At 35.7% G+C, this 13,952-nt stretch overlaps 1 long non-coding RNA gene across 1 annotated transcript; it reads left to right on the top strand.

Moving 5' to 3' along the window:
* Nucleotides 1-346: 346 nt before the first annotated feature.
* LOC115417960 (uncharacterized) lies at nucleotides 347-10,968 on the top strand. The gene is made up of 2 exons (XR_003935226.1): nucleotides 347-559; nucleotides 10,911-10,968. It is a non-coding gene; the product is annotated as an uncharacterized LOC115417960 (long non-coding RNA).
* The last annotated feature ends 2,984 nt before the right edge of the window (nucleotides 10,969-13,952 follow it).

Below are 13,952 nucleotides of genomic sequence, written 5' to 3'. Positions count from 1 at the left end.
GTACCGTACATGACAAATATAGTAAGGAACTTTTTTTTTTCTATTTTTTTTACCAGTTACCTGTGGTGGAAAACATATCCTTGACATCAGAGCAGGCAAATAAAGTCAGTAAATTGGCATAAAAACAGCAAATGGATGAATCACAGACATGGGGAATTAATTCCAAAACACCAGAGGTCTACAGTTATACTAGTGCCATGTGAATAGAGTTTCAGATAACAAAAGTATTCTAGTGGTTAACCCTATAACGCCAAATGTATCATATTTGTTACATGACTTTTGAAACCCTCTGCATGATCAGTGTGATTTTTTTTTTTTTTTTTTTTGTCTTGTAAAACCTGATGTATACAATAAAATACATGCAATACACAGATAATCCACCAGGGGGGAGGAATTCATTCACCAGAGGCCTTTCCAGTGACACTACAAGATTGTCATTAATGAGGAAGGAGGCAGAACTTTGCCAGTTTTGAAAAGGTATTACCAATTTGTGAGACATGTTTGTAATATATTATGTTTTTGTTTGTTCAAAAATAATATTTGAGCATTGAGACCTGATGTATCATATGATACAAAATTGAAACTCATATATGGAAACTGATATATGAAAACTTTTTTTTTTTTTTTTTTTGGTTGTTCAGAAGGACCAATAAAAGCTCCAGTTTCAAAGAACTGGAATTTTCTGTCAATGATGTAATGGTTCAGGCTTTACAGGGTTAAAGACTCGTTCTACAACATCTCGAGACGCTTTATTTTCATGTCTAATGTCTGGCTTAACCCATAGAATCTCAATGCTACTTTTGCAGTAGTTCACAAATGATTTTTTTTTCTCTCTAATAAACCTTTCTTAATTGGTTTATCATTTATTTTAATATTATCCTCTACAGTTTGAATTTTTCACTGTAAATCATGTATTTTTCTATATTTTTTAAATATATATTTTATTGTTTTTCCATTTTAATGAACATATGATCATAAACACAACAATATAAACACTCCAAACAAACAAAAAACCCATCTAACCCCCCTCCTCCCCCCCTCAATAAGATCTACAGTGAATAAAATAAAATATTGATGATGATAATATCAGTATGTGCATTACATATTGTCCATACACACATTTCAGTGAACATTAATATGCATACAGACACATATATCAAATGCATCATAAGTCCATAATTCAGTCATCCTCTTAATTTCTATTTCACAATACTAATACTCTTTGCATATTTTCCTACATTTAATTTAGATATTCATGAAAATTCTGAGTTAATTCAAAGATTATATCAAAACACAGAAAACTGATGAAAAAGTGAGTTTTTCAGCAAAGGTATCATGAACTGAATGTCAAAATGAGCGTCCCCAACCACTGTCATTTATCAAACTCCATGGGTTTTACTGGTGAATCAAGGTTTTAGAGAATGATGGTGTTTCCACGGTAACTACAGGGCCTCTGTCATCTTTTCATGGTCATCAGATATGACCTATTTGGACGTTCTGACTGCATTTTACACCAATTATTTACATGTATCGATAGGATTAGTGGATCAACAGGTATTAAAAAGTTTAGATCAGTAGATACTTTTGGTCGCAGGTTGACATTTGGGTCTTTATGGGTTAAATCCAACTGAAACTAAAAATGTCCTCCATTCTTTTTCATGTCCAGTAGTCCGTTAAATCACCCTCATACAAGTATTTTTCATTAAAATTTGATGTAAAGGGAGTAGTAATGCTCAGAGCGGTTAAAACTAAAACAGCATGGTGCAAATCCAAAGGGCAACTGAAGTCTACTGAATTTAAAGTTTTTCTGTTTCCTCATGGTGATGCCTATTGTACAGCACATAAAGAGCAATCACACTGAAGATTAATTCAGTGATTTACTCTCAAATTGATACTTACTGTATTTAATAAATTAATTCAAATCAAGGTCATAACTGTATAAATGTCATTAAATTAATAAATACCTTTACTGAAGAAACAATGGAATTAAAGTAACCTGGGGCACATGAGCACAATCAGCTCTAAATGAATTTCCCATTGAGTTTTCAAGTGTCTAGTCGGAATATTTAATTTTCTGACTTACTTTTGTTTTAATGTATTTAAGGAGAAATTACCCTGACCTATGAAATGAAATTATCAGAAAAATATTAGAAAGGAAAAAATCTGAAATTTGTGTGATAATTATAAAATGGCAAAGATACAATAGGTCCATGATTAGAGGAGCGACCTTCATGTTTAGACGTCATAAAACACACCTAGTTCTCATTCCACCACTTTACATGTGATGATAATGAGCAGAGATAGTGGATGGAGTTGATAAGTAAAGTTATAAATATTAAATGAAGGAGAAAAAAAATAATTAAGATAGCTACCATTAGTGTCAGCCAACAAAGATTAGCTCCCACTGCATCTGTCAAACCAGATTTTTAAGGATTACCCTGATACAGAATAAGGCTTTCATGATGTATTTCACATCTTCACGTCACTGCACTGCTGAGAATGAAGTGATGCACTGTTGTGAACAACGGATGGGAGACATTTAAAATCTCACCTTATTGCAGGTAAAACACTGAAAAATTCCATTAATAGCTGTACTCTAGTGAAATAAATGAATTTAGCCCCTTCTGCACCCTGGTGCCTCATGCAAGAAATCATAGTGAAGGGACATAATAAGTTGAGTTTTTGGTACCCAGTAATGAGTTTTAAGGCACCATGATGTCAGAAATAACAGCTGGATAATGGACTCTATGCACAGCTCCACTACTTCCTGAACTTCAGGTGGGTTCTTTATTTCCTGTCTTTCATTATTGGACACACTGATTAATCCAGGTGCACCTAATTAACCCTTTCATGCACACTGGTCACTACAGTGGACAGCTGTTCAAAAGTGTTCTTTTGTATATTCATAGATTTGGTTGTTTTAGTTCCATATCAGCCAACACAGTGGACGCTTATGCATCATCCAATACACTGGCATTCATACCATTACTGTAACTTTGCTGGTCTAGATAAACCTGATCTGCAGTAAGATGTTTGAGAGTAAAAAAACTGTCAGTTATTACAAGACTGTAATTAACAAGTTTTTGGTTTTTTTTTTTTGCATATTATCTCCATGCAGGTATGTTAAAATGTGAGAAAACATCAGATTAGCAGCATTAAAAATGTTTTTATTTCATAGTTTTGACACAGTATATCAGTAAATACATGTTTCTTTGGTTCTAAAACTAAATGTATGGTGTCCAGCTGAGTGGACATTTTTGTAACTCCATAAAAATAGGCTAACAAAAATCAATAGAATTATTATTTTTATGCCTAAACAGGGATAAAAACACTCAGGAAAAAAAATAATGATTAAGGTTCTCATAATTCATGCATGAAAGGGTTAATGTTAAACTCTGACCATATTTTCAGGGGAAAAACACCTAAAAAGACATACCCAAAGTAAATGAAGAATTACTTCACAATAATAAGGTTCATATGGATGTTCTTGGTGTCTATGGACATTTAGAGACCTCACAGAATCTATTCCCATTGTCTAAAATATTGTATCTATTACTATGCCTGAGTAAACTGTAACAAACTAAAAGAGAAATTGGAATTTTTTTTATCCTCGCCTGTTTTTTTTCGGCTGGATTGATGATGATATGCATAAATTAGTTGTTGGTGTCAGAGATTTTTAATAGCGTATATTTCACCCCACAAAGATTAAAAATCATGTTTGAACATTAAAGGTTGCACTAAAATACACTTTTGATGTACTTTTATTGACATTAGGGTCTAAACTTTGAGCAAAAGTTGAAAAAAACATTCATTGTCCTGATTTATTATATTTTTATAGTAGATGAATATTAATATAATTTTTTCAGCCCACAGGCGGGCTGATAGGGCTAAAGGGGTTTAATCAGTAGTCACAACAAGAAGTAGCAGACACACCTGGATTAATCAGTGTGCCCAATAATGAAAGACAGGAAATAAAGGACCCACCTGAAGTTCAGGAAGTAGTGGAGCTGTGCATGGTAGTGATGGGACTTTTGGCTCTTTGAAGGGAACCGTTCAATCAGGAGCCGTTCACTGAAAAGAGCCGTTCAAAAGACTGACTCTTTTATGTTTTTTGCATTATTTTGAAACACCATTGTTTTAATAACTAAATAGGCTACATGCGATGATTGAAATTACATTTTAAAAGTGTTTAATTGGCACGGCAGTAAATATCTTACCGTAAAAAAGAATAGTTAGTTCAAATGTGTGGGCTAAATACATGGCATGAGAGGTGACATTAGGCAAATGCTGGAATTTGACAAAAAAACATCACGGTAAATTATGTGAACTAGTCTGTAGCCTAAAAATGAAGAAGAAAATAAAACATTTTCTTATGAAATAACATTTTATTCTCCTCAAAACAAGAACAATAAATGTGTGTAAGCATATGGAAAAAATTGCACAAAACACAACAGTGATTAATCACTGCAATTACTTAAATACGTGAACTATAGGCAAGGCAAGTTTATTTGTATAGCACATTTCAGCAACAAGGCAATTCAAGGTGCTTCACACAGGATATTGAAATATGACAGGGAAAAAGAAACACATTTAAAATATGATAAAAGAAACATGTAAAAGGTGATTAAAAACAGCAAGTAAGAAAACAACACATATAACCCAAAAATATAGAAACACACACATATTAAAGTAAGAGTCGCAGTGCAGAGTTTCAAAAGAGAATATAACATTTAAAAAGTAAAAAGCCTTTAGGTCAAAGGCAGCAGTGAACAGGTGAGTCTTTAACCTTGACTTAAAAGAACTCAGACTCTCAGCAGACCTGATATTTTCTGGTAGTTTGTTCCAGATATTCAGAGCATTGAAACTGAACGCTGATTCTCCATGTTGAGTTCTGACTTTGGTGCAGTTCTCAAGTTGCATGCCCATCTTTTCTTTCTGAAAAGTGCATCCAAATACTACTCCTTTTTCTTTGGCTCATTACTCACAGGTGGTCACTCACTCACTCTCAAACTTTTCTCCGGTTTCGACCAGTCTTCCAGCTCTGCCTTCTCGAGTATGCTCACCTCATGCTTGAAACTGTTGTTTTTTTTGCTAACTTCTTGCGCAAGCACTGTTTTTTTTTTTTCTGCTCAAACATTCTCCTCCTGCCCAGTGCCTCCCCAGTGACACTAAATTGACAGGCAATCAGACACTCCCTCCTTAAAAAAAAAAATGAATGGCTCTTTACAAAGACTCGGTTCCCATCGTTCATTTCAAAGAGCTATTCAGAAGATTGGATTCATTCGTGAACATCACATCACTAGTGCATGGAGTCCATTAGTGTAAGGTAAGAAGCTAACTATCATTAGCTTGTTTAACACAATAGTTGATAGCATTTTCATTTAAGTCATGCAAGTTAAGCATTTGTGAATCATTTGAGACTGTAAATATTGTACACTACGTAAAGATGAAAGTCCAGTGAGTCGTTTCAGTCATGTATAATCGCTGTTTGATAATATAGCTAGCTAACATTATATAGCTAACAGTAACATTAGTGTTAGTGCAGAGCAGTTGAAGGAGTTTCTATTTGGTTTTCTGCTCAATGAATTTCATCCTCGGGGTGGGGGGGGCAACCAATCAATGTAAATAACAGACAGGTTGTGACTGAGTTTTCTTACACCTATATCCTACATTATTGGCACTAACGTTCACCTGAACCAAACTGTCAGCAGGGGGGTGAATGTGACAAACTCATGGGGCCCAGCATTTGTGGGGGGCCCATAGAGCAGTGGAGGGGGTCCAGTGGATACAGGTTAGAAGTTGTGAAAATTTCGTGTAAGATCCGCTGTATAAGAGAGGAACAGAATCTGAGAGCTGGATGTTAAGAGTATGTCAAGTTTCACACCAGCATTAGTTACATTAGTCCCCCCCCCCCCTTTTTCATTTAACAAATCGCACGCTCGTTATATGCTTTAAAGTTTGTTTACAATTTACATTCTTTTCTGTCTACATCTGTGTTTTATAACTTATTACAGAAATATGATATTCTTACCTTGACTATATCTGATAAACCCAGAGGCGATTTCACATAGACTGCAAGGGAAGCCCGGCTTCCCCTAAAATTATGAAAATTAAATGGTTAAATATGTTCGGTTGTGTTGACATTTTATTGACTACAAATGTGTTGGAACACGTTCATCTCAAAGATTAGTTTGTTCAGAATCAGCTTTATCACAAATCAACAGGTGCGATGTTGTTCACTTCTCATCCATTCCAGTTGAGCTGTTTTCTCATACATCTCTGCTCAGTGCATTTGTCCGTAGACGCCGGGCGTCTCTGGGCTTCAATGGGACTGAGTGGAACAGTTTTTTTCATTGCCTCAAAACTGGACGGTAATTGGATAAATGCCACGATGTTGTCCCGCCCCCGGACGCCAGGCGTCTCTGGGGGTGAATGGAGCTGTGGGCGGAGCTCAGCCGGGCTGGACGCCAGAATCCCATGTGCTGATTGGAGGATCAGTCGAAAGGCTGAATCTCCTCCTTCACTGACACAGTTCAGTTTAATACTGCTGCGCATTCTGCTGTGAAATCAGAGAAACCACTACGAAATGACTCGTTCATTTCTTGCACTGTAAATAAAACACACTCATTGGACTTCCTTGTTTCAATTTAACATAATTTCAGCGATTTCTTGTTTCAGTTACATAATTTAATCATTTCTTGTTCGAGTTTAATATTGTTTTGTAGATAGTTAAATCAATCAAACTGTCGGCTAGGTCGGAGTGAAAGGAGCATCTCTTGTTTAAAAAGGCTGAAGTCCTACACTCGCTACACAATGGGCCAAGGCAATCTAAGCAGTCTAGCTCTGCTGGACATTGAGAGGACACTGGTCCAGTCCCTGGAAAAGACACCTACTTGGTATGATAAGGTCACTGACCATTTTCTTAAAAAGGAACGGAGGGCCGAATGTATGTTTAAATAACTTGACAATTTTTATATTCTTTTTGATGTAAGCCGACAATGAGCTTCCCCTGTCTGAAAGACGAGCAGCCGCCACTGGATAAACCATATAGCTTACTGATCATGTAGTTCCAGTAAAACAATGAAAATATATTTAGTTTTGTGCTTTTCTATATATTGCACTCTGTTATGGAAGGTAATTTAGGCCAATAATTTGTTTGATGCCCATGTAGTATCTGAAATACATTCACTAACATGTTCACAAACAAATTACAGCTTATCCAACATACTAGCGTGTTGACCCATGAGAATCCATGGGTTCTAGATGTGGTAGTTTTTATGCTGTTGTGTATTTGTGAATACTGTACTGCATTTGTCTAGCAGTCACCGCCAAAGCGTTGTGGCCATTGCAACATAATTGTAAGGCTAATGTATGCCAAATTTAGTAATATCTCCCAAAATATTGGTCCTATCAACTTACTGTTTTCACTACTGTCTTCCGTGACCAAAAACACATACGGTTGTCAAACTGCAGCAGTCAGCTCGTTCTGGATTTGTGTGAATACCCGGACACACACACAGAGGCCACTTGGCTTTTATAATATAGATTGTTACAAACTCTTACATTCTCAGTCTGTACATACATAAACTAGTCGCTAATCTTCAGCAGTAGAGTGGCTTTTAGCTTCAGTAAAGAAAAAGTAACATCCTCTAAAGCTAACATATATTGCTGTCAGACTTACAGGTTCCATCATAGATAAAATCAACAGTCATATACACTTGATAAACTTCCAGTGAAACGCTCTTTATATCCTTTTCACCTCAGCTTCCTTCTCTTTGCCAAAGCACACCCTTAGCGGCTTTCCGAGTCTATCCTAGGGTTAGTTGGCTTGAATACACAGACTTTGATGGATCCTGGTTAAAACGCATCAAAATCTCTTGCTAAGTGTGAGATCATGTGGGGTGATCCATATTCTGCCAAATAAAGAAAAAAATAATTTCATCATGATTTCAAGCTGTTTGAGGCAGTTGAGATGAGCTTTACTGATGTTCCAAGGTGCTTAACAGCCTTATTACTTTGACCACGAGTTGAGATCAAACACCTTTTCATCTCTCATTGGTTTTGATTATAGATTTAGAATTCAAAACTTGTTCAGCACCTAATATATCCGTACTTATAGAGATTATTTGAAGAGCTATATCATGCATATAAATGTGAACGTGTTATTTTCCCATATTATTTCAACTGAGGCAAAAAACCATGCATGAACCATTTTATATTCCCAGTAATTAAGTGATCTTACAAGGTGCACAATAATAAATTCCATGTTAATTTTACAGTCATTTAGCATGTTCTGAAATGACATAAAAATTCAACATGTCTTTGATTATTTATTAAAATCAATTCAAGCTCCATGTTTCCAAAGCGAAAACAGAGCGAGAGAAATTATTTAAAGCCCATTTCTACAAGTGCAGTTTGACCTCTGACCTCTTCATAGATGGGTCTGGGTTGAAATCTTCATGAGCAGACCCTCACACAGCACCTTTTAAAGATTTTTTTCTTTTTTTTCTTTTTTAAACGGAAGCAACAAACAGCTGAGCATCCACTGAGAGTAAATCCATCCTGAGAGGAATTTACCTGCTGTGAGCCGAGTCAAACAGCGGAGAATATATTTCATCCGTGTGCATCTGCTAATCTGTCAAGAAGACATTAGCATTTAAATAAAGTTTTACAGCTGTGTTGAGGAAGATATTATAGATGATAGATGTGGCTTATTTTATCAAGAACACAGCAGGAAGGGTGGGCTACTTCTCATCAGAAGAGACACGGAAAGCTATTGTTAGTGACAGGGTGTGTGTGTGTGTGTGCAGGAGTCAATTACATTATAGTGCAGAGTGTTAAACAGGCATTTTTGAAGAATTTCATCAACAAAACAAAGATAGAGCTGGAGTCTTATCTGTCAAATTTCATGTCAAAATGGCGTTGTTGGCATGACTATAGTTCTATTCACAGCCCTAAACAACTGAATTAATTGCAGCGGTCATCTGATTTAAATCCTTTGCAAATCAGACAAGTCTATAATTAATTAAGTCAAAATTCAGTCATCTGTCAGACTTCATTCAGACAAATTCACCAATTACTGGAAAAACTGGGTTGATTTTTGTAACACCATTAAGAGCTGATTTTACTTTATAATAGGAACGTACATATATGTATACGTATATGTACATGGGTCTATATATACAGGGTGGGGAAGCAAAATTTACAATATTTTGAGGCAGGGATTGAAAGACAGTGTATGAACAATTACTTTCTTGAAAGTCATGAGAATTTATTTGCCACAAGAAAATTGACATAATAGAAAATGTTTTTATTCTATGTGTCCTCCTTTTTTCTCAGTAACTGCCTTCACACGCTTCCTGAAACTTGCGCAAGTGTTCCTCAAATATTCGGGTGACGACTTCTCCCATTCTTCTTTAATAGTATCTTCCAGACTTTCTCGTAATAGTTTTGCTCATAGTCATTCTCTTCTTTCCATTATAAACAGTCTTTATGGACACTCCAACTATTATTGAAATCTCCTTTGGTGTGACGAGTGCATTCAGCAAATCACACACTCTTTGACGTTTGCTTTCCTGATTACTCATATGGGCAAAAGTTTCCGAAAAGGTATAGATAATAGTGTTAGGTATGATTATGACATCAATATATCTTTGGTTTCAAAACAATTGACGCAGCGCCTGCTGACAAAAAACAACTAAATGTTCATTGTAAATTTTGCTTCCCCACCCTGTAGACCCATGTAAACCCTTGGTTCATGCTACACATTTGTAACGCATGTAGACTCAAGGATCTCAGGAAGAGACTGTTGTTCAAAAATTTTTCATATTTGTTCCACCGGAAGTGTACCTTCGCGAAATTAGGAAACGTCTACATGATGCAAAGGACAAAGACGGTGTCTCTTTATCTGCTCAGGAGCCCAATAGAATCTAAAGAGCTAGGGTAAAAACCCAAACTGCTGGGAGATGGGGGTTCACTTACATTTTAAAAAGGACTTACCACTTGAAGTCGGTGTCAGGGGAACACAACAGGAGAATGAAGAAAAATTCACCAAGAGAAGGGTTGAGTTTTTAAAAGGTTAGTCCAGAATCTGGTTTATTAAAAACAGCAGAAGTTTAAAAAAATCAAAACTTGTGAATTATCAGAGAAGGTAGTTTACCACTAGCTTCTCTATAAAACACACACTTGTCAAAAAACAAGGAAAAAGGAGCACACACATTTCGTTACAGAGGGAAAAAGCAAAACAGCCCGCTTATGTACGTCAATAAGAGTTTCCTTCATTACTTTTCATAGTCTTTAGTGACTGCTGGAGACTCCCATTATTCAATGACGTTATTTGTCGTAGGTTTACTGGTAGTTACTGGGCAGAACATGTCAGTCACTCCATAAGCTAATTCTAAGAAAAGCACAGGCTTTTGCATGTGCACCGCTTTTGCTTAGCACCTGCACTGTTAGGCTAGCATGTCTTAACCACAAAAATCCATGCATAAAAACTGCAAATACATGAAACACAGACGTGGGGAATTAATTCCAAAATGCCAGAGGTCTACAGTTATACTAGTGCCATGTGAATAGAGTTTAAGATAATAAAAGTATTTCAGTGATTAACCTTATAACGCTGAATGAATCATATTTGATACATGAGTTTTGAAGCCCTCTACATGATCAGTGTGATATTTTTTTTGTCTTGAAAAACCTGATGTATACAATTAGATACATGTAATACACAGATAATCCACCAGGGGGGAGAAATTGGTTCACCAGAGGCCTTTCCAATGACACTACAAGACTGTCATGAATGAGGAAAGAGGCCGAACTTTGCCAGTTTTGAAAAGGAATAACCAGTTTGTTCGACATGTTTGTGTTACATTATGTTTCTGTTTGTTCAAAAATAATATTTGAGCATTTAGACCTGATGTATCAAATATGATACAAAATTGAAACTCATACATGGAAATTGATATTTAAGAACATTTTTTTTTGGTTGTTCAGAAGGACCAATAAAGGTTCCACTTTCAAAGACCACAAATTTTCTGTCAATGATTTAATTGTTCAGGCTTTTCAGGGTTAAGAGTGCATAGCCGTTGCACTTAAGTTAGCTTATGTATTTTTGTGTATGCATCATGTACAGCAAATGGTAAGTTACACTGTGATTTTGTCAAAACCCTTGAATGAAATATATTTTTTTATGTTTTTTTTTTTTTTTTCATTATTTAAAAAAAAAACAAGAATTTACTTTTTTTTGTTATGATGTTCACAGTGTAATACAGATTGATGAGACTCAAATCTTAGTTGGTACGAGTCCTTTCTATTTCATCTTTAATGTGCAAAGAAAAAAAGCACAGGAAATAAGGCCAGAGATATAAAATTGAAAGAGTACCAGAGCAGGGTTAATCCTCAGGGACAGAAAATGATAAGAGTGGGGGAGATGAAGGAGTTGGAGGCTGATGCTTGTGGTTGAACTGTTCGGAGAGAAGGTTGTAATGGCCTGCTATTAACTTGGAGATGTTGGTGCTGCTGAAATATAGACCAGAATAGTAGTCTACTTATAAACACTATTAACGAAGCCTGGAAGAAGTGGAAAACAACACAGGAATGATCGAAGGAATGGTGTATAATGGAAGGAAGTGTGATTATAGTGTTAATGGGTAGTGAAATGATGAGAAGAAGGGAGTAAAACATGCAAATGAAGATAAAAAAAGAGAGAAGGAATGATGAAAAATGGATTCAAGGGGAATAAATGAAGATTCTACTATTCTTATTACATTGCCGGGGTTGTAATTTATTCATCATGGTATTAAAACGTATGTTAATTCAATGTGTTTTGTCACGGTCATGTCTGTAGTTTGGCTCTGTTCGTATTACTAAGCATATTTTTGGAAGTATTAGAATATTAATTTATTATCTGACACAAAAGGCGTCGTTTTAAGAGGGGACCAAAAATAAGGCAGAGACAGCAAAATACTGTGAAGGGAAAGGGAACTGTTTTATGTGCAAGAGGGAAAGTAATGCATAAAAGAATAACTCACATTAAGTTACAAGGACATCCATGATTCTCTGCAGCGGGTTTGCATGTTTGTACAAGATGAGTCATTTTTCTCTTCAGGGACAGGTCATGTTCAGCACGGAACCCCCACCGGCACCATCTAACACACAAGCACAAACAAACTAGAAACATGCACCGAATATGCTTCTAAAAAGTCTGTAACAGTCAAACAAGTCTCACAGAAAGACAAACAAAAAAAAGCCGAGTTACTGTAGAAGGAAAGAAAAATGAGTCATTTTCACCAAAGCTATTATTTCAGGGCTGAGCATGAGATTGCCTCCGACTGTGATCTATGAGACAAAGTCCTGACTCTCTTACTTTGAGATGTGATATCCCCCGGGACATTTATTAACAGCCTGCTGTCACTCGTGTATTACAACAGATGTGGCGGTATTGCTATGTTAATGTTGTATTTTGGAAAGAATGAGTCACTGTAGTATCAGCATAAAATATATTGCGTATTATACAGGCTTGGGAAAAAACTGAAATTATTTATTATGATTATGTCTGTAACATCCTACTGATTATTTCCCGTCTTGGTGCCAGTCTTATTTGAAATGCTTACCTGTCTTGGTGTTTCATTTCCTGTCATAATTTGTCTCTTTTTCATTTGATTTAATGTATTTATGGTGTTGTTCAGGTTGTAATGCATTCCCTGATTCCTTTTTGTTATTTTTCTTATATTTTTCTTGTACCTGTGTTTTCAGGCTCCTGATTTGTTGCCTACATAAAAAAAAAAAAAAAGTCTATACATTTATTAGTAGGAAATATGAAAGGTATTAAAATATATAGTAGCAGTAATAACAAATATGTATAGAAAAATGTATGTAAAAGACATACACTTCCTGTTATTTTCAAAACATCCGGTCTTGTCTCGGACATTCTGAAGGACAACTTTTGGAATGGGTATCCTCTCCACTCCAGATGTAACTTAATTATTACGGAAACAAAAGTAAACGTGAGATGGGGGTGGGATTTAATAAGTTTTCCTCTTCCCACTGCTTTTTGAGCAGTACATATTGAATTTATTTTATCACTAGTGTACATGGCGATTGCTATATTGTCTAGATCACCTTTATTTATTAATGTATTTGCTCTAATATTAGTTCCTTGTACACATAAAAATGTTTTGTCTTTTCTTCTGCTCGAAACAAATGGTATGAATGAAAATGAAGTGTCTTTGCTAACTTTTCGCTGCTACATGCCATGTTTGTTTATCTTTTTCCTTAGGCTCAGGCTGTTGCTGCATAACTTCCGTTTATATAGATTTTTTTTTTTTTTTTTTTTTTACACATGCGCAGATGTAAAAGAACGAAAGAAATCAGATTAACCTGTATACACACATGAAGACATCAGAGTATTGGAGAGAAATCTAGATGTGTTAATCCGATTTCTCATAATTAGAAAACTGCTGTTATCGGATAAAGCCTGTCAGATTATCCTGTGTACATGATCACTTGAATAATCTGATATCTCTAGAAATCAGATAATGATCAGAGAATTAGTGTGCTCATTGTTTTATGGTTCTCTCATTATAACAGATATCAGACTGTACAGATGAAAATGATAAATAACATATGTATCATATATATGATATATAAATAACGCTAATTATGCTAACGTGAAACAAAATCGAAACTTAACATACTTTCAACGTCCAACTCCCAACTTCTGTGTCTCTCTTATACAGCGGATCTTAGACGAAATTTTCACAACTTCTAACCTGTATCCACTAGACCCCCTCCACTGCACTACGGGCCCCCCACAAATGCTGGGCCCCATGAATTTGTCATGTTTAACCCTCCTTAACAGCGTCCCAGCTGATATATGACACATATTTTGTCGTTTTGTCTCTGTACACTACCACAGCGGAACTAAAAGTAAATAATCAAGGTGTAAATGAAGT

Source organism: Sphaeramia orbicularis, chromosome 4 (genome assembly GCF_902148855.1).
Source record: "Sphaeramia orbicularis chromosome 4, fSphaOr1.1, whole genome shotgun sequence".
Lineage (NCBI taxonomy): Eukaryota > Metazoa > Chordata > Actinopteri > Kurtiformes > Apogonidae > Sphaeramia > Sphaeramia orbicularis.
Note: the sequence above shows the minus strand (reverse complement) of the source record. Positions and strands in the feature narration are given on the sequence as shown.